Raw genomic sequence first — 18,450 nt, forward strand, 5'->3', positions numbered from 1 at the left:
GTATAGGATTGCTCACAATCAGTTTTTACATCAAACCACAAACATAGATGGTCGCTGCAACCTAAATTTTCTCCCACCTTGACCTCTGAAACCCGATTCCCATTTGTAAAAACTAAATCTAGAATATTCTCCCCTCTAGTTGGTGTCTTAACTAGCTGTGCCATAGCTGCTCCTGTAAAGGCCTCTACTATATTCTTACTTTTGCATGTAAGGGCACTGGGGATATTCCAGTCAACATCAGGCATGTTGAAATCACCCATAACCACAATATCTCCCTTTACTGCCATTAGGGTAATCTCATCCACCATCTTGTTGTCATGTTCCTCAGATTGCCCTGGAGGCCTATAGATCACCCCAATTCTAATGACAGAACCGTCTTTATTTTGCATGCAAATCCAGAGGGTCTCCAGATCTTTACATGTATTTTGAATTAGTATTGTTTTTAGACTTTCTTTAACATAAATGGCTACTCCACCTCCCCTTCTCTCTATTCTATCCTTCCTATACAGTGTATATCCTGGTATGGATATTTCCCATTCATTGGAATCCTTAAACCATGTCTCAGTTATGGCAACCAGATCCAAATTATCTCTAGATATTATGGCCATTAACTCACAGAGCTTGTTGCTCAAGCTTCGAGCATTCGTGCACATTACCCGAAGAACATTATTTTCATTATTAGTTTGCCCCTTATCATCAACAACTACATCTATTTTATTTTCAGCTCCCTTTTCATAAGCTTCCAGAAACTGATGTATCCGCATTGGTCGGGGACAGAAATCCTCCACATCTGGTACATCTCTGTCCCCTTTACCTAGTTTAAATGCCTGTCCAAAAAAGCTCTGAATTCCTCACCGAGCACCTGGGTACCTCTGTATGATGGATGCAAACCATCCCTCTTAAACAACTCCCTATTAGACCATCTACTGACATCATGACTTACATAACCAAAACCTTCAGCTTTACACCACTGCCTTAACCACACATTAAACTCTCTGATACAACTTGTTTTACCCTCCTGGCCACAAACCGGTAACACCTCTGAGAAAGTCACTGAATCAGTTATTTTACCCAGCTCCACACTTAGACTTTGAAAATCTCTTTTTACTACATTAACATTTCTCTGGGACAGATCGTTTGTGCCAAGATGCACCACCACATCAACTTTATTACCTTTACTCACAGCCCTGACAATGTTTGTAATCCGCCTGCTGTCCCTGTGGGCAGTGGCTCCTGGAAGACATCTCATCACCTTCACCACATCCTTCCTCTGTCCCAAATCAACACCTCTGACAATCGAGTCACCCACAAGAACATGTGTCCTCTCTTTATTTCTACTAACTGGACTTGGTTTGGTGACACTATGTTCCTCATTTACAACAACTTCTCCTTTGAACATCCCCTCATTCTCCGCCTGAGGGGCCTTGCTAATATCTACAACATCCTTACTATTTAAATCCGCAAGAACATTATAGGAGTTGGATACAGAGAGACCAAAATTGTTATGTTTTTGTACAACTGCACGTAATCTTCCTGAACCAACAGTTGTCCAAACAGCCCTCCTCCTCGGGGGGCGCTGTGGAAGTGGAGGCTGCACACATGGCTGCATTACAGCACGTGGCTGGGACAATCTTTCAACTTCTGCCTGCAAGCTACAAACTAAGGACTGCAATCTAGAGATCTCGCCATCTAACCTAGATGTCCTAATGCAAAGAGGGCAGTACCCCAAGTTCCACAAGGTACTACGGAACACAACAGCCAAACAAGTGTTACACTGTACCAAGCCAATCATCTTAAGAATGTATTGAAATACAGGTACTTAGCAAGAAAATGAACCCCTATTGCTACCAAACTTTGCTGATTTTGGTTTATAGTTATATAATTCGCGCGCCGCCAGGCACGCGGGCCACTATTTTCCTCTCCTCTTCCTCTGTGTTCTGAAAGTGCAGTTTAAAATGGCTTTTCTGACCCTTTTATACTTCCCAATCTAGTCCCCTCCTCCCTGAATTCAATAACGCAATCAGTCAATGAAATTTCCCCTTACAGCCAGCTATATCCCCTCCTCCTTGAATTCAATAACACTATCAGCCAAAGAAATTTCCCCTTACAGCCAGCTATATACCCTCCTCCTTGAATTCAAGAATACAAACTGTAAACAGCACTATTTTCCTCTCCTCTTCCTCTGTGTTCTGAAAGTGCAGTTTAAAATGGCTTTTCTGACCCTTTTATACTTCCCAATCTAGTCCCCTCCTCCCTGAATTCAATAACGCAATCAGTCAATGAAATTTCCCCTTACAGCCAGCTATATCCCCTCCTCCTTGAATTCAATAACACTATCAGCCAAAGAAATTTCCCCTTACAGCCAGCTATATACCCTCCTCCTTGAATTCAAGAATACAAACTGTAAACAGCACTATTTTCCTCTCCTCTTCCTCTGTGTTCTGAAAGTGCAGTTTAAAATGGCTTTTCTGACCCTTTTATACTTCCCAATCTAGTCCCCTCCTCCCTGAATTCAATAACGCAATCAGTCAATGAAATTTCCCCTTACAGCCAGCTATATCCCCTCCTCCTTGAATTCAATAACACTATCAGCCAAAGAAATTTCCCCTTACAGCCAGCTATATACCCTCCTCCTTGAATTCAAGAATACAAACTGTAAACAGCACTATTTTCCTCTCCTCTTCCTCTGTGTTCTGAAAGTGCCCACCTACTCCTGCTCGTACTCCCCTCTCCGTAATGAGTACGTCGAACCACATGGCACCAGGATCAATTACCCCTCCTTCATTGGATGAGTGTACACCATGCATTACGAAGGCTAAAATAGGGATCCGAACTGTTCACACTATAGTATACCACACTATAAAACCTAAGGAGTGTGCCCCATCAGGGCGGAATTGTATCGCAAATGGAACAATGTATAGTCTTTGTACGCAGAAAGGGAATATCAAGTGTTATGATCCTAGTACTCCAATACGTCTGAATTTCACATTGTGGGTAGGACGACCATCTGATGAGTTCAGGGACTACCTCACTTGTCATCCTGTGGTGGATAGAACTTTGGCCCCTGTGATATTCACATTTGATGCTTGCAAAGCCTTGAGTAATAACTATGGTAGTGCACATGGGTCACACTGTGGAAATGATGGATGGATCCAGACATATCAATCAAATGAAAAGTATTTGTGTGAGGTAGATCCCGCCAGTGATAATGCGAATACAGGGAGATGGAATCCATGTGGCAATACAGAAAACTGCTCTGGATGGAGCTGTGTGTGTGCGTACACTGGGGATGTTGAGAAAAACACTTATAAAGGGTGTCCGTATGTACGGTCCTTTAGGAGACTTTTTGGAAACATTGTACAGATAGAGGTTGATCGTTCTATTCCCTCAGGAACTACGTTTGCCTTTGGCATAAATGGGCTAGGAAGGGATCCTATTACCTATCTCTCAGTTAAAATGTGGAGGGTGGTTGCAGGGGAGGTGCGAACCTTGGGGTGGTCCGTTTATGATTCCCTTAGGAAATTGGAAAAACCCCTGCCAATTAGTGACACAGCCAAAAATTTGTTTGTTGAAATGGCTGAGAAAGTAGCTAAGACACTGACTGTCAGGAATTGTTTTGTGTGTGGAGGGACGAATATGGGGGAACAATGGCCATGGGAGGCCTTGGAGGCAGAGCCCCTTGTTTTTAATAATCTGTCTGCTACTGGCAACATAACTACAAGGAAAAGAGTGTCAGGAACTATGTGGACTTTAACCACTAACTTAGTGGGTAGAAATTGCTTTATGAGAATGGGTAGTGTGAATGTTGGACACTTGATTTGTTTGGGATTTTGGGATTTAGCTTATGAAAAGTGGATTTCCCCGGGGAATGCTACTGAACCTGTGAAATTTGATACTACAAATCTTAAATACCTTGGGTCTGTAGGTCAGGGAGAAGAATGGGTAGCTCCTCAGAATATGTATTGGATATGTGGCAAGATAGCCTATGAAGCCCTACCTAGTAATTGGTCTGGCTCCTGTGTGCTAGGCTGGATTAAACCTTCATTTTTCTTATTGCCGATAGCGACTCGCCAAATGTTAGGTGTCCCCCTGTATGAACCCATTGGCCCACGCGATAGAAGACGGCGAGATATAGAGAACACGGACAGCCAGGATAATACCTTTTCTGGGTTCCCATGTAAGACCTTGGCTGAATATGAAGAAAGTGAGGTTTGGAGCTCAGAAAGGATTGTGTGTACATATGGGAAGGCAACGTGGGCGGAGGATGGGTCCTGGGGATACCGGACACCGGTTTATATGTTAAATAGGATCATTAGGCTACAGGCAGTCCTTGACTTGTCTGGAAGGAGGATAGATTTTGCTTTCAATTATCTGTCGGAAACCTCTACCAAGCTTCGGACTGCTGTGTATCAAAATAGATTGGCATTGGATTACCTCCTGGCGAAGGAGGGAGGAGTTTGTGGGAAATTTAATCTTTCCAATTGCTGCTTACAGATAGATGATACTGGAAAGGTAATTAAGCAGCTCACTAAGGAGATACGACAATTGACCCATAATCCGGACCAGGTATGGAAGGGCATTAATTTGAAAGATATGTTCGGTACTTGGTTTCCTAAGTTGCCTGGATTACAGGCAATAGTGGCATTTATTGGGTTAATTGCTGCGGGCTGTGTACTTTTACCTTGTATCTTACCTGTCTTCATTAGGACTATATCCAATAGCTTATCATTGCTGGCTGAGCGTAAAGCTACTGCTCAGGTAATGGCTATGTGGGAATTTGCTAAAGATCATAATGAAGCTGAATATGCTGCATTGGATGCGGAAACTGCGGAAACTGAGTATGCGACTCTCCTTGCTGAGGAAGAAGAGTCGCAAAGGGGGGAATAAAGTGACTGGGTGAACCAAAGTTAACTTGGATGAAGGCCCAAGGCTTTCGGCTCAGGTCACTATAACCTTGGCTATTATTGCTTTCTGTATAATCAGCAGCTGCAGCTACGATAAGGAAGTAGGGAAATTGTGTAGGGGGGCTTGCTTACTGGAAATGTGCCATTGTACGTGTTCTGTCTGGGTTTTCCCAGACCTCCACACCCACTGAAAAAACAGCCAGACACTCTGGTAAAATCCAAAAGTATTTTATAGCAGGAAAAAATAAGCACAAAGGAAAACCTGTCTTCACAGCAGACAGGTTACAATACGTTACAACAGGGTCCTGATGTCCAGTCAATTTCACAAGCTTCTTGCTGGCACACCCCCCCAAGGTTTCAATAGTCCAAGGCACAAACCAGGATTGTAGCCACCAAAGTTCACAGACAGGTCTCACGAATCTCCAAGATAAAACTCCACAAGCCAGGAAGGGTGGGGCCGCCTTTTATCCTTTCCCAAGCACCACACCCAAACCCAGCTGTGACCTCTAATGCTGGAAATACCTAGCCAATTGAGTTCGTCTCTGATTAGCTCTCCTTTGTCGCATATCTATGATGTCATGAGCATCTTCCCCCAGGGAATCCAGGCTGCTTGCTGGGGAGAGCTCCCCCTGGTGGAACTCTGGCTGTCCTTCTTCTTCAGCCTGGGATTCCGCTTCCTTGTCAGTCTGCACCTCCTGGTCCTCAGCCTCTCCCTCTGAGCTGGAAGCCGACAGCAAATCAGCCATTCCCGGAGGGGTCCCAGGCTGAACCACAACAGTACGGGTATTAGATCCTCTTTTATGTTAGGAGAAACAGGATGTTCCCATGTACACATGCCAACTGATGATATATATCGAAAACTGTTATTTTCCACAAACTGTTATAACCATATATGGCAACTTATGCTCCCCCAAGATAATGTGTATCCCAAGGGTATATAAGAAAGATCCTGACGCCCATTCGGGGTTCAGGCCATTTAATCTGTTATTTTGTGCTTTGAACCTGCGCAATAAAACTTTCCTTCATTGAAGTGCTGGCTTCTGTCTCGTCAATTCTACAACAGTGGTACATCAGAGGTCTCATACAGGAGAGAAACCCTTTGAATGTCTGGACTGTGGGAATGGTTTTAGTGATAATTCCAGCCTGGTGACAAACCAGGGGACTCACACAGGAGAAAAACCTTTTGAATGTCATGATTGTGGGAAAAGATTTAGTCATAGTTCCAACCTTGTGCAACACCAGAGGACTCATACAGGAGAGAAACCCTTTGAATGTCCAGACTGTGGGAAAAGTTTTAGTCATAATTCCAACTTGGTGAGACACCAGAGGACTCACACAGGAGAGAAACCCTTTGAATGTCCAGACTGTGGGAAAAGTTTTAGTCAGAGTTACCTCCTGGTGCAACATCAGAGGACTCACACAGGAGAGAAACCCTTTGAATGTCCTGACTGTCGTAAAGATTTTAGGGATAATTTCAGCCTGGTGAGACACCAAAGGACTCACACAGGAGAGAAACCCTTTAAATGTCCTGATTGTGGGAAAAGTTTTATTGATAATTGCAGCCGGGTGAAACACCAGAGGTCTCATACAGGAGAGAAACCCTTTGAATGTTCTGATTGTGGGAAAAGTTTTAGTCAGAATAACAGGAGAGAATCTCTTTGACTGTGCTGATTGTTGGAAAGGTTTTAGTCATAATTGCAGCCTGCTGAAGCACCAGAGAACTCATACAGGAGTGAAACGATTTGAGTGTCCTGATTCTGGAAGGTTTTTGTTGTGAGTGATCCTTATCCACCTCAGATCATGCCTGATTCTGAAGAGGATGAGCCAGGCCCCTCAAGATATCCTGGATCAGGGGGGCTGTCAGAGAAAGTTTAGAATGAGAGGCAGACAGTGACTGGGGAGAACCTGAGGGGGCTGATGTGACAATGGGAGATTGGTGTGCCAGACAGTGGAGAAGACTTATTAAATAAATAAATCCCTGCAGCAAGTTAGGTCCCACAGAGATGGCCTTCTCCAGGTCCCATCAACCAGACAATGTCGGTTGGCGGGGCCTAGGGGAAGAGCCTTCTCTGTGGGTGTGCCGGCCCTCTGGAGTCAGATCCCCCCAGAGATTCGTACTGCCCCCACACTCCTCGCCTTCCACAAGAGTTTCAAGACTCACCTATGTCGCCAGGCTTGGGGAAATTAGACCTTGCTCCCCTGACCAATAAATGTGATGTATGGTGTTGTGGTTAGCTCTGGCCCAGCTCCTGCCCCAAGGACTGTGGATGTGGGGGTGACCTCCACATGCCGCAGGCCTGTTTTGCTCCCGATGGAATCTGCTGATGAAGGCTCCTCTGACCCAGAAGACATGAGTGACAGGGAGGAGGAGAGTGTGGCAGACAGCTCAGAAGGAGATCAATTATCTAGCTCCTCCTTGGATTCGGAAAAAGAGTTAATGATACAGCCACGCATGCGGACAGCGATGCATAGGCAGCAACAGCTGAGAGATTATTATCAAAGAAAATGAGGCCACCTGTGGTTGGGTGGGGCTGTGGTAATTAGTGAGGCTGCTATAAAGAGCAGCCTGTGGGTTTGGCCATTGTGGAGGATTATCTGATCGTTGTGTTTCGTGCCTGCCTTGCTGATTTCGACCTTTGTGTGCTGTTTTTTCCCCGATTTGAAACTAAACCAGAGCAAAGTATGTTTCACTTTGTGAAAGAAGAAGGACTGTGAATTGCCTCACAGCTGCAAACCAAGTATCTCAGAACTGATAAGGTTCTTCATAGCCAAAAATAGTGTATTTACTTCCACATCTCTACTTCGCGGAAATTTGACTTTCGCGGGTGGTCTCGGAACGCATCCCCCGTGAAAATCGAGGGAACACTGTATAACTAGAGATAACTCTTCAGACAGGCGCAGGATATAAATACAAATCAATAAATAAGCCACCCCACCTGGTCACGTGACCATCCAGCCACACCCACAAAACAAACCACACCCACAGTGTGGTAGTAAAAAATGTTGTGGCTCTTCACTGGATCATTCCAACCAAACTTTATTTCATTCTTTGACAAAGTGACTGAATTAGTGAACCAGAGAAATGCTATGGACATCATATGGTTAGCTGCTCTATGTTTAGAACCATATACGATTGCTTGATTTGTATATGTAGCTGACCGTATATGCTGGTTAATTTACTGTATACATTGTAAATAATATTTGCACTAATTACTAATATATTAGTCTGTGTTATTGGTTGAACAAACACCATTGGCCCAGTGTATCCAGAGGGGCCTGGCTCATCCTCCTCAGAATTTGACATGACCAGAGGTGGACAAGGAGCATGTACAACATCTCCCATCTTCTGCTGGTTGAGATCTATCGCACAGGGCTTTGGGTGGGTGGCCTGAACAGCCGAGGAGAAGGGAGCTGCCTTTGCTGTGCACTGGGTGACCTTGGCCCAGGAGGGAAGGGAAGGGGAGGAGGGAAGGAATGGAACATGAAAATAGAAGGGAAATAAGGGAAGGGGAGGAGAAAGAAAGGAATGGAAAGGAGGAAAGAATGGAACTGGGAAAAAGGAAGGAAAAGAGGAGAAAGGAAGGGAGGTAATGGAAGGAAAGAAAGAAGGAAAGGAATGGAACAGGGGAAAGGGAAGGGAAGGCAAGGAGGAAGGAAGGAAGGAAACTGAAGGAAAGGAGGAAAGGAATGGAAGAGAGTAAAGAAAAGGGGAGGAAAGGAATGGAAGAAAGAGAAAAAAAGAAGGAAAAGAAAGAAAGAAAAACCTATGACCATTATTGAGCCCAAAATTTGGTTGCGAAGAAAGAGCATTCTGGCTCTTGCTTAGCAAGAGTGAGATTAATTACATTTTACTCAATCCATGACATTTCCTAGTTCGAACAGTGATGTGCAGGCTAGGGAAGTACAACTGAAGGCATGTGTAATGTTCTAATGTACAGAGGCTATGGTTAAATGTGTGGCAGAAAGTGAACTCTGGGTATGTTTTGAGTGCCTGTGTATAATATTTATGTACACATATGGCCTATATACATATAGGATTAAATAGTATATTTTGGATATTCAATATCTTGTATCTCTTTGAGGTGAGGCCAGGCACCCTAACCCAAACCCTTGATGTGAGTGACATCAAGTTGTCCACCTTTAAGCCAGTCACATGACTTTTAAGCCACTCCCGGTCACATAATTGTCAAGCCACTCCTCACCTGGTCATATGGTTTACAAGCCACTCCTACCCCGGTCCCCTGACCATCAAGACACATCCACAAAATAAGCCAAGATCACAGTGTGGTAGTAAAGAATTTATGGCCCTTCACTGGATCATTCCAACCAAATTTTATTTCATTCTTTGACAAAGGGACTGAGTCAATGAACTAAAGAAATGCTATGGACATCATACACTTAGATTTCAGTAAAGCATTTGATAAAGTAGATTACAATCTACTATTAGCAAGCTACAAAAATGTGGGATAGACAGCACCACAAGGTGGGTTTCTTACGGGCTGACAAATCATATTCTTTGTTCTTTTTTTAAAATATAATTTTTATTGATTTTTTAAAAAGATTTTTTACAGAAAACAAAAACATAAAAGTGTACCATCACCAAACAGAAAAATAAAAATTCTCTTCACCAGGGAAGATTCTATTTTGTGTCCTTCATTTGCTTCATCTCTGGGTTACATTGGTCATTCTTTATAAAGTGATTGAATTTTATTTCTTACTTTTGCATCGCCTACTGATATTGTTAATATATAATTTTTAACCTTCTCCCACCCCCTCATTGTTGCTGCTAATTTCTCTTCATTATAATTATGTAGTCTGATTTCCATTATTTCATAGTGAATGTGGTCCACCATGTATCTGCACCAATTTTTTATCGTCCATTTATTATCATCTTTCCACCCAAGCACTATAGTTGCCTGGGCGCTCTCTATCGCTGCAGTTTTGATTTCTTCCTATTCTTTTACCTCACTATTTTTTATCAATAATGCTGCTTCCTTGGTTATTTTATTTTATTTTATTTTATATTTTATTTTATATTTTATTTTATATTTATTTATTTTTTGATTTGGTTTGATTTGATTTTTATGCCGCCCTTCTCCTTAAACTCAGGGCGGCTTACAACATGTTAGCAATAGCAGTTTTTAATAGAGCCAGCCTATTGCCCCCACAATCCGGGTCCTCATTTTACCCACCTCGGAAGGAGGGAAGGCTGAGTCAACCTTGAGCCGGCGATGAGATTTGAACCGCTGACCTTCAGATCTACAGTCAGCTTCAGTGGCCTGCAGTACAGCACTCTACCTGCTGCGCCACCCCGGCTCATTTTCCAATTACCATTCGTAATTTTATTCACTTCCATTTGTATTTGTTTCCAAAACTTTTGAACTTTATTGCATTCCCAAAACATATGCATAAATACTCCTTTTTCCTTACACCCATGCGAGCACGCTGACAAATCATATTCCACATGTAATCCTCAATGGAACTACACTCACATGGAGGGAAGTAAGCAGTGGGGTATCTCCAGGTTGCATTTTAGACCATGCACTGATCAAAATCTTCATACACTATGTAGACAAGGAAATTGAAAGGGAACTCATCACGTTTGCATATACAGTAATGGCCTGCTACTGGAACGGTAGGGTGCTACATTCTGGTAGTGATTTTCGGGACTGCGCACATGTGTGAAATTTGGCTTCTGCGCACGAGTCTGCGGAGAGGGGCGGCATACAAATCCAATTAATAATAATAATAATAATAATAATGTGAAATCTCCCATGAAGATGCTCATTTTATTTATTTATTATTTAGATTTGTATGCCGCCCCTCTCCACAGACTGTGAACGAGATTTCAGGATTTTCAGGATTTCCCCCTGGTTTTGTGGTTCTGTGCATGCGCGAAAACAAAAACATCAGCAAAAATCGCCGAAATCTCATCCGCGCGTCCTCACGCAAGATTTCACTTTCTGCGCATGGATAGAAGCCAAATGTCACACTGACAGGCTAAACTGGCAGCAATTGCAAACACCCAGAAGACAAGGTCAAGATCCAGACTTGAACAGTGGGACCTTTCTAACAAAAAGATATTAAACTTAGACACGGAAAAGTATAGATATAAACTAGGTGAAACCTGGCTTAATAACAGTATCAGAGAGGGATGTTGGAATATAAGTGGACAATGAGGGCCGCCAATAGGGCGTTACTACTGGGAGTGGTGTCCCGGCCCCGGCCATGAGGGGGCCCCGGTTTTGCCCGCCGTCGCACATGCGCAGTACCGGCCCTCTCTTGCCGGCTGCCTGCCTCACCAATGAAAAAGGTGGGCCCTCTGGCCCTCGCGAGGCAGGACTCGAAGCCCCGACGGAGCCTTTGGCAGCACGGTCCTCCAGTCCCAGAATAAAGCGTGCGGCGAAGGTAGGAGCCCCTTCGGGGTGGCGGTTGCGCTTGTGTTAAATTTTGTTTCTTTCGTAAGCAGCCTTCTGTGTAAAAAAAATCCATTTGGGAACGAGTTGTTCCCAAATGGATTTTTTTACACAGAGGGCTGCTTAGGAAAGAAACAAAATTTAACACAAGCGCAAGTTGTAGGCTTCGCATGCGTGCGCCAGCGTCCCCCAAAAGGCCCCCCGTGCACACTTTTCCAAGGGCGTGCATGAAGCCGCGGCCGCCCCCGGGCCCCCCCGCGCCTCTAGCCCCCTCGCACCCCCGTGGCTACTCGCCGCTGCCCTCGCTCGCCCGCCCGCTCCGCCTCTCTTCTCTGCAGGCATTCTCACAGCGGGGGCCACCGGCCGGCGAAGGCGATTTTCAATGTCAGGCAGGCTGACGCGCGCTCTCTCCATCTCCCTGCTATCCTGCCCGGAGCATTCAAAGTAAGAGCGAAGGTTTTTCTTACTTTGAATTTTCCGGGTTGGTCTGGCAGCAGGGGATGGGGAGAGAGCGTGTCAGCCCGCGCGCCCGACATTCCAGGCGCCGTCCCAGTGCGACGCCCCAGAGACCCCTGACCCCGGTTTCCTGGATTCCTGGTGGCGGCGACCGAGCCCTGACCAGCAGGCTCTCGACCGAGCCCTGCCGCGGGAACGAAGCGAGTGGGGCGCTCCCCGCCCGGGTGCGGCTCTTGTAACTCGGCCCGGGATGGGTGTGACTCTACGGGCTGCCCTCGTCGGGGAAAGGGAGGGGAGGGGAGGGGAAGAGAGGGCCGGGAGGACACAGAAGGGAAGGAAGGAAGGAAGGAAAAATAGGGAGGGAAGGAAGGGAAAGACGGAGGGGAAGGAAGGGGAAGAGGGAGGAGAAGGAATCAGGAAGAAGAGATAGGTTGGTTGGAATGAAGGAAGAAGGGAAAGAAGGAGAAAGGGGAAGGGAAGGAAAGAAAGGAAAAGAGGGAGGGGGGAAAGGAAGGAAGGAGAGATAGGTTGATTGTAATTGAAAATTACAATTGAAAGTAATTGAAAATTACTTTCGCCAGCCTCCGGAGAACGAGAGAGAGTGAGAGCAATGACAGAACAAGATAGAGAGAAAGTGAGAGTGAGAGAGAGAGAGAGAGAAATAGGGGGAGAGAAAGAGATAGCAAGAGAAAGAGAACGAGAGAGAGAAAGAGTGTGAGAGAGAAAGCAAGAGAGAGAGAAAGAAAACAAGAGAGGGAAAGTGAGAAAAAGAGAGAGAGAGAAAGAGGGGGAGAGATAGAGAAAGAGAGAGAAAGAAAAGAGAGAGATGAGAGAAGAAGGAAGAGGGAGAGAGGGAGAAAGCAAGAGAGAGAAAGAGAGAGAGAAAGAAAGTAAGAGATGAGAGAGGAAGAAAGAGAGAGAGGAAGAAATCAAGATAGAGAAAGAGAGAGAGAGAGAGATGAGAGAGGAAGGAAGAGAGTCAGAGATAGGAAGAAAGCAAGATAGAGAAAGAGAGAGGGGAAGAAAGCAAGATAGAGAAAGAGAGAGATAGAAAGAGAGAGAGAGAAATGAGAGAGGAAGGAAGAGAGTGAGAGGAAGAAAGCAAGATAGAGAAAGAGAGAGAGAAGGAAAGAAAGAAAGAGATGAGAGAGGAAGGAAGAGAGGAAGAGAGAGGAAGAAAGCAAGATAGAGAAAGAAAGAAAGAGATGAGAGAGGAAGGAAGAGAGTGAGAGAAAGAGAAAGAAAGCAAGAGAGAGAAAGAGAAAAAGAAATAAAAAAGAGATGAGAGAGGAAGAAAGAGAGAGAGAGAAGAGTGGAAGGGAGAGAGAGAAATGATAGAAAAAAGGGGAGAAAAAAGAGAAATGAGAAAATGATTGAGGCAGAGAATGACAGAAAAGAGAGAGAAACAGAGAGAGAAGTGATTCTTGATTTAAAGCATATGGTAAAAGCACTTAAATAATAACAGAGAAAAAAACCCAGCCCTCACCTGTTTTTATTAATAGTTTTGCTGGTTGTTTTAGTTTTAATAGTAATGGATTTTGGTTTTTTTAAATTATTATTGACAAAATTGAACGGGTCCAAAGACGGACTACAAGAATGGTGGAAGGTCTTAAGCATAAAACGTATCAGGAAAGACTTCATGAACTCAATCTGTATAGGCTGGAGGACAGAAGGAAAAGGGGGGACATGATCGAAACATTTAAATATGTTAAAGGGTTAAATAAGGTCCAGGAGAGAAGTGTTTTTAATAGGAAAGTGAACACAAGGACAAGGAGACACAATCTGAAGTTAGTTGGGGGAAAGATCAAAAGCAACCTGAGAAAACATTATTTCACTGAAAGAGTAGTAGATGCTTGGAACAAACTTCCAGCAGACATGGTTGGTAAATCCACAGTAACTGAATTTAAACATGCCTGGGATAAACATATATCCATCCTAAGATAAAATACAGGAAATAGTATAAGGGCAGACTAGATGGACCATGAGGTCTTTTTCTGCCATCAGTCTTCTATGTTTCTATGTTTCTATTAATTTCTTTTAATAAAAAAGAAGGGATTTATTTATTTATTTATTATTTCTATGCCGCCCAGTCCCAAGTTTTTCCTTATTTCCAGATTGCATTTCTTCTTGGTGAGGTTCCGCCCATTGCTTCTTGTACTACCTTCAGGTGGCATAGAGAATAAATAGATGCCATCTGCTCTGTGGCAGCCCTTTAAGGATTGGGAAACTACTATTATATTATATTCCCCCTCAGTTTTCTATTTGTTGAGCTAAACATACTCATTCTCTTAGCCCTTGTTCATAGGATTTAGGCTCTAGGCCAGGAGTGTCAAACTCAATTTCATTGAGGGCCACATCAGGGCTGTGTTTGACCTCAGAGGGCCGGGGCAGGGCTTGCCCAGGGTGTGTGGCCATGGTGGGCATGGCACGGGATTTGGGGGGCTGTACTGTAGTTTTAAAATGGCCGGGGGGGGGCAGACACTTAGGCTGTATGGGGCCCCAAAATTCCTGATGGTGGCCCTGTGGACAATTACTTAAATGTGAGCCAATAGTGAGTGGCAGCAGCCAAAATAACCTATAGAAACCTAAACTGCATTAGTAGATAGAATTAAGATCACATGAAGTTATAGTCGGTTGTGAGTACTGTAGTCGAAAACGACCTGCTGCCATGTAATTAGTAAAGACATCTTCCAAGCGGCTTGGTGGAGCCTGGAAAAGCGTATTTTCCACCTCCTGTCGCTAGATGGCGATCAGGCAACATCTATGCCTGGAAAGGCATCAATACGTTGATGCTTGAGCTTCAATTTAAAAAAAAAAAACCATTGAGTACTGCATTGCTAGAAAGGATGGGAGGGGGAGAAGAAAACTCAGTGGAACTTCCTCTTCCGGATGACTCATGGGAGGAAGGTGGCGCGCAGAGCGGCTTTTGTGCTCTTCTGAGGATCTTGGCAGCAGCTGAAAGGTGAGTTGAGGGAAGGTGGGAGGAGAGTCCTAGAGCAAGTCGGGGTCTTCGGTTTCCTCCACGGCCTGGAAGCATTAAAACAACTGGGCCGAAGCGTGTCAGCTGCTGCTGCTGCAGGTTCCCCTCCTGCCCAAATTTAAACCCACTGGTGTTGCACGCTGGGAAACTGGTGGCTGCAATTTTCTGCTGGTGGGAGGATTGAAAAAGTCTCTTTCAAGTTAAGGCTGATTCTTTAGGGATGGCTTTCCTCCAGAGGTTGTGGGTGCTCCCATTACTGGGGTTTGTGACAGAGTTGGAAGGGACCTTGCAAGTCTTCTATTCTGACACCCTGCACAAGCAGGAGACCCAATATCATTTCAGACAATTGGTTAATTGCTCTCAGAGTCAGGAAAATTCTCCTTAGTTGTAGGCTGCTTCTCTCCTGGATTAGTTTCCATCTATTGCTTCTTGTCTTGCCTTTTGCTGCGTTGCTTAATAAATTGACCCCCTTCTTCTTGACCCCTCAAGTGTTGGAAGATGCTATCATGTCATACTTAGTCCTTCCTTTCACTTGACTAGACATGCCCAATTCCTGCAACCCTTCTTGTTAAATCTCAGAAAGACCAGCAAGCCATCTCAAAACAACTGTTTATTAGAACAGGCTCAACAACAAGATCCGGCCAAAGCCCATCGAGTGTCACACAGTGGCTCACCAATTGTACATTTTTATTTATTGATTGATTGATTTGGTCCAATACACAATGAGGGTTTTAGTGGGTATACACATAGTAAAATACATGAGGAAGGTTATACAGGATATATTTATTTATTTTATTTTATTTATTCATTTGTCCAATACACAATACATATGGAAGAGAATAGACATGAAGTAATATAAAGACAATATGTAAAAATACAGGAGAAGATATATGAAAGGAAGAAAATATGATATATGAGATAAAGGAAAGAGAATTGGACAGGGTACGAAAGGTACACTAGTGCACTAGACGCAGCATAGTGATATAGTAAAATATATCTAAGAAAGAATAGAAGGGAAGTTATGGGAATAGAACATATCAATGAAAGAATAGAAGAAGAGATATAGGAATAGAAGAAAGGTATAGGAGATATAGGAGAGCAATAGGACAGGGGACGGAAGGCACTCTAGTGCACTTGTACTCGCCCCTTACTGACCTCTTAGGAATCGATAGGTCAACCGTGGATAATCCAAGGGTAAAGTGTTCGGGGTTTGGGGATGACACTATGGAGTCCGGTAATGAGTTCCACGCTTTGACAACTCGGTTACTGGAGTCATATTTTTTACAGTCAAGTTTGGAGTGGTTAATATTAAGTTTAAATCTGTTGTATGCTCTTGTGTTGTTGTGGTTGAAGCTGAAATAGTCCCTGACAGGCAGGACGTTGCAGCATATGATCTTGTGGGCAATACTTAGTTCTTGTTTAAGGCGTCTTAGTTCTAGGCTTTCTAGACCCAGGATTGAAAGTCTAGTCTCGTAGGGTATTCTGTTTCGAGTGGAGGAGTGAAGGGCTCTTCTGGTGAAATGTCTTTGGACATTTTCAATGGTGTTAATGTCTGAGATGTGATATGGGTTCCAAACAGATGAGCTGTATTCGAGAATGGGTCTGGCAAAAGTTTTGTAAGCTCTGGTAAACAGTGTGAGATTGCCAGAGCAGAAGCTACGTAGGATTAGGTTTACAGCTCTTGAAGCCTTCTTGGCTATATTGTTACAGTGGGCTTTGGCACTTAAATCTTTTGTTATTACTATACCGAGGTCTTTAACCGAGTGGGGATTATCTGTGATAATTCGATTATTCAGTTCGTATTTGGAGTTTAGATTCTTTTTCCCAATGTGTAGGACAGAGCATTTGCTAATTGAGATTTGGAGTTGCCATGTGTTAGACCACTCAGAAACAGAGTTCAGGTCTTTTTGGAGAGTAGTTGTGTTATCGGTGGTGTTGAAGAGTTTTACATCGTTGGCGAAGAGGACACAGTTGCTTGTGATGTAATCGCAAAGGTCATTGATGTAGAGAATGAAGAGCGTTGGTCCCAGTACACTACCTTGGGGAAGACTGCTTTTAACTGGGATGGGGGTGGATATGGTGCTTCCTATTTTGACCACTTGTTGACCACATGGGAATCTTGAGCAGAAAAAGAAGGCAAATCCTCCCTTTCTCTTGACCCCCAACAAATGGTATCCAAGGGAATCCTGCCTGTCTCAACCAACATAGAGGACACTTGGACATCCATTTCAATAACCACTGATACACTTGGCATCCATGAATCTGTCTAATCCTGCCTTGAAGCTATCCAGGCTGACAGCTGTCACGACCTCTTCAGGAAGTGAATTCCATAGTCCACACTTTCTTACCTATGAATTTTAGGGACTGCCCCATCGTCCTAGTATTGTGTGATAGAGAAAAGATTATTTCTCTATCCACCTTTTCTATCCCATGCATGATTTTATACACTTTGATCAAGTCACCTCTGAAATGTCATCTTTCAAGGCTGAAAGAGACCAAGGCGTTGCAACCTGATTTCATAAGGTAGGTGCTTCATTTCATTAATTAGATCTTAAGATTCTAATCCAAAATAGCTTTAGATTATATAAATTTATAGCATGTCTGGGTTAAGGAAAAATGGTTTTGGTTCTTAGTATACTTCCCTTTTGCTATGTAAAATAAGGACTATTTATTTCCAGGGGTTTTTTTTCCCTTTGCGTAGCCAATTACCGGTACAGTGATCCCCCGAGTTTCGCGATCCCGATCATTGCGAATCGCTATATCGCGATTTTTCCACCCGATGACGTCACTCCCTTCCTTTCTCATCTTTCTTTCTCTCTCTCTTTCTCTATCTTGCTTCTTCCTCTCTCACACTCTCTTCCTCCCTCTCTCATCTCTTTCTTTCCTTCTCTCTCTTTCTCTATCTCTCCCCCTCTTGCTCTCGAGCGGCGGGCGGCACCCAAGGAAGGTTCGGCCGAAGATGGGGTTTCCCCGTTGCCTGGGCAACGGGGAAACCCCATCTTTGGCTCCTCGCTGCTGCAAGCGAGCAGCCGGGCGGGCGGGCGAACGGGCAAGCGGCAAGCGGTCTTGGGGTTTCCCCGTTGCCTGGGCAACGGGGAAACCCCATCTTCGGCTCCTCGCTGCTGCAAGCGAGCAGCCGGCCGGCCGGGCAAACGGGCAAACGGCAAACGGCAAACGATTTTGGGGTTTCCCCGTTGCCTGGGCAACGGGGAAACCCCATCTTCGGCTCCTCGCTGCTGCAAGCGAGCAGCCGGGCGGGCGGGCGAACGGGCAAGCGGCAAGCGATCTTGGGGTTTCCCCTGTCCCAGGCAAAGGGGAAACCCCAAGATCGCTTGCCGCTTGCCCGTTCGCCCGCCCGGCCGGCTGCTCGCTTGCAGCAGCGAGGAGCCGAAGATGGGGTTTCCCCTTTGCCTGGGCAACGGGGAAACCCCATCTTCGGCTCTTCGCTGCTGCCGCGCTGCGGAGCAGATCAGCTGTTGGGCGGCCGAAGGGGTCTTCCCCGCCGCCCACACGCAAACTCCACCATCTGCGCATGTGCGGCCATGGAAAACAGGACGCGCATGTGCAGATGGTGTTTTTACTTCCGTGCCGCTACATCGCGCGTTATCGATTATCGCGAGGGGTCTTGGAACGGAACCCTCGCGATAATCGGGGGATCACTGTATACCATTTATCCCAAATTTTATAAAACACT

The sequence above is a fragment of the Erythrolamprus reginae genome, chromosome 2, assembly GCF_031021105.1.
Source record: "Erythrolamprus reginae isolate rEryReg1 chromosome 2, rEryReg1.hap1, whole genome shotgun sequence".
NCBI lineage: Eukaryota > Metazoa > Chordata > Lepidosauria > Squamata > Dipsadidae > Erythrolamprus > Erythrolamprus reginae.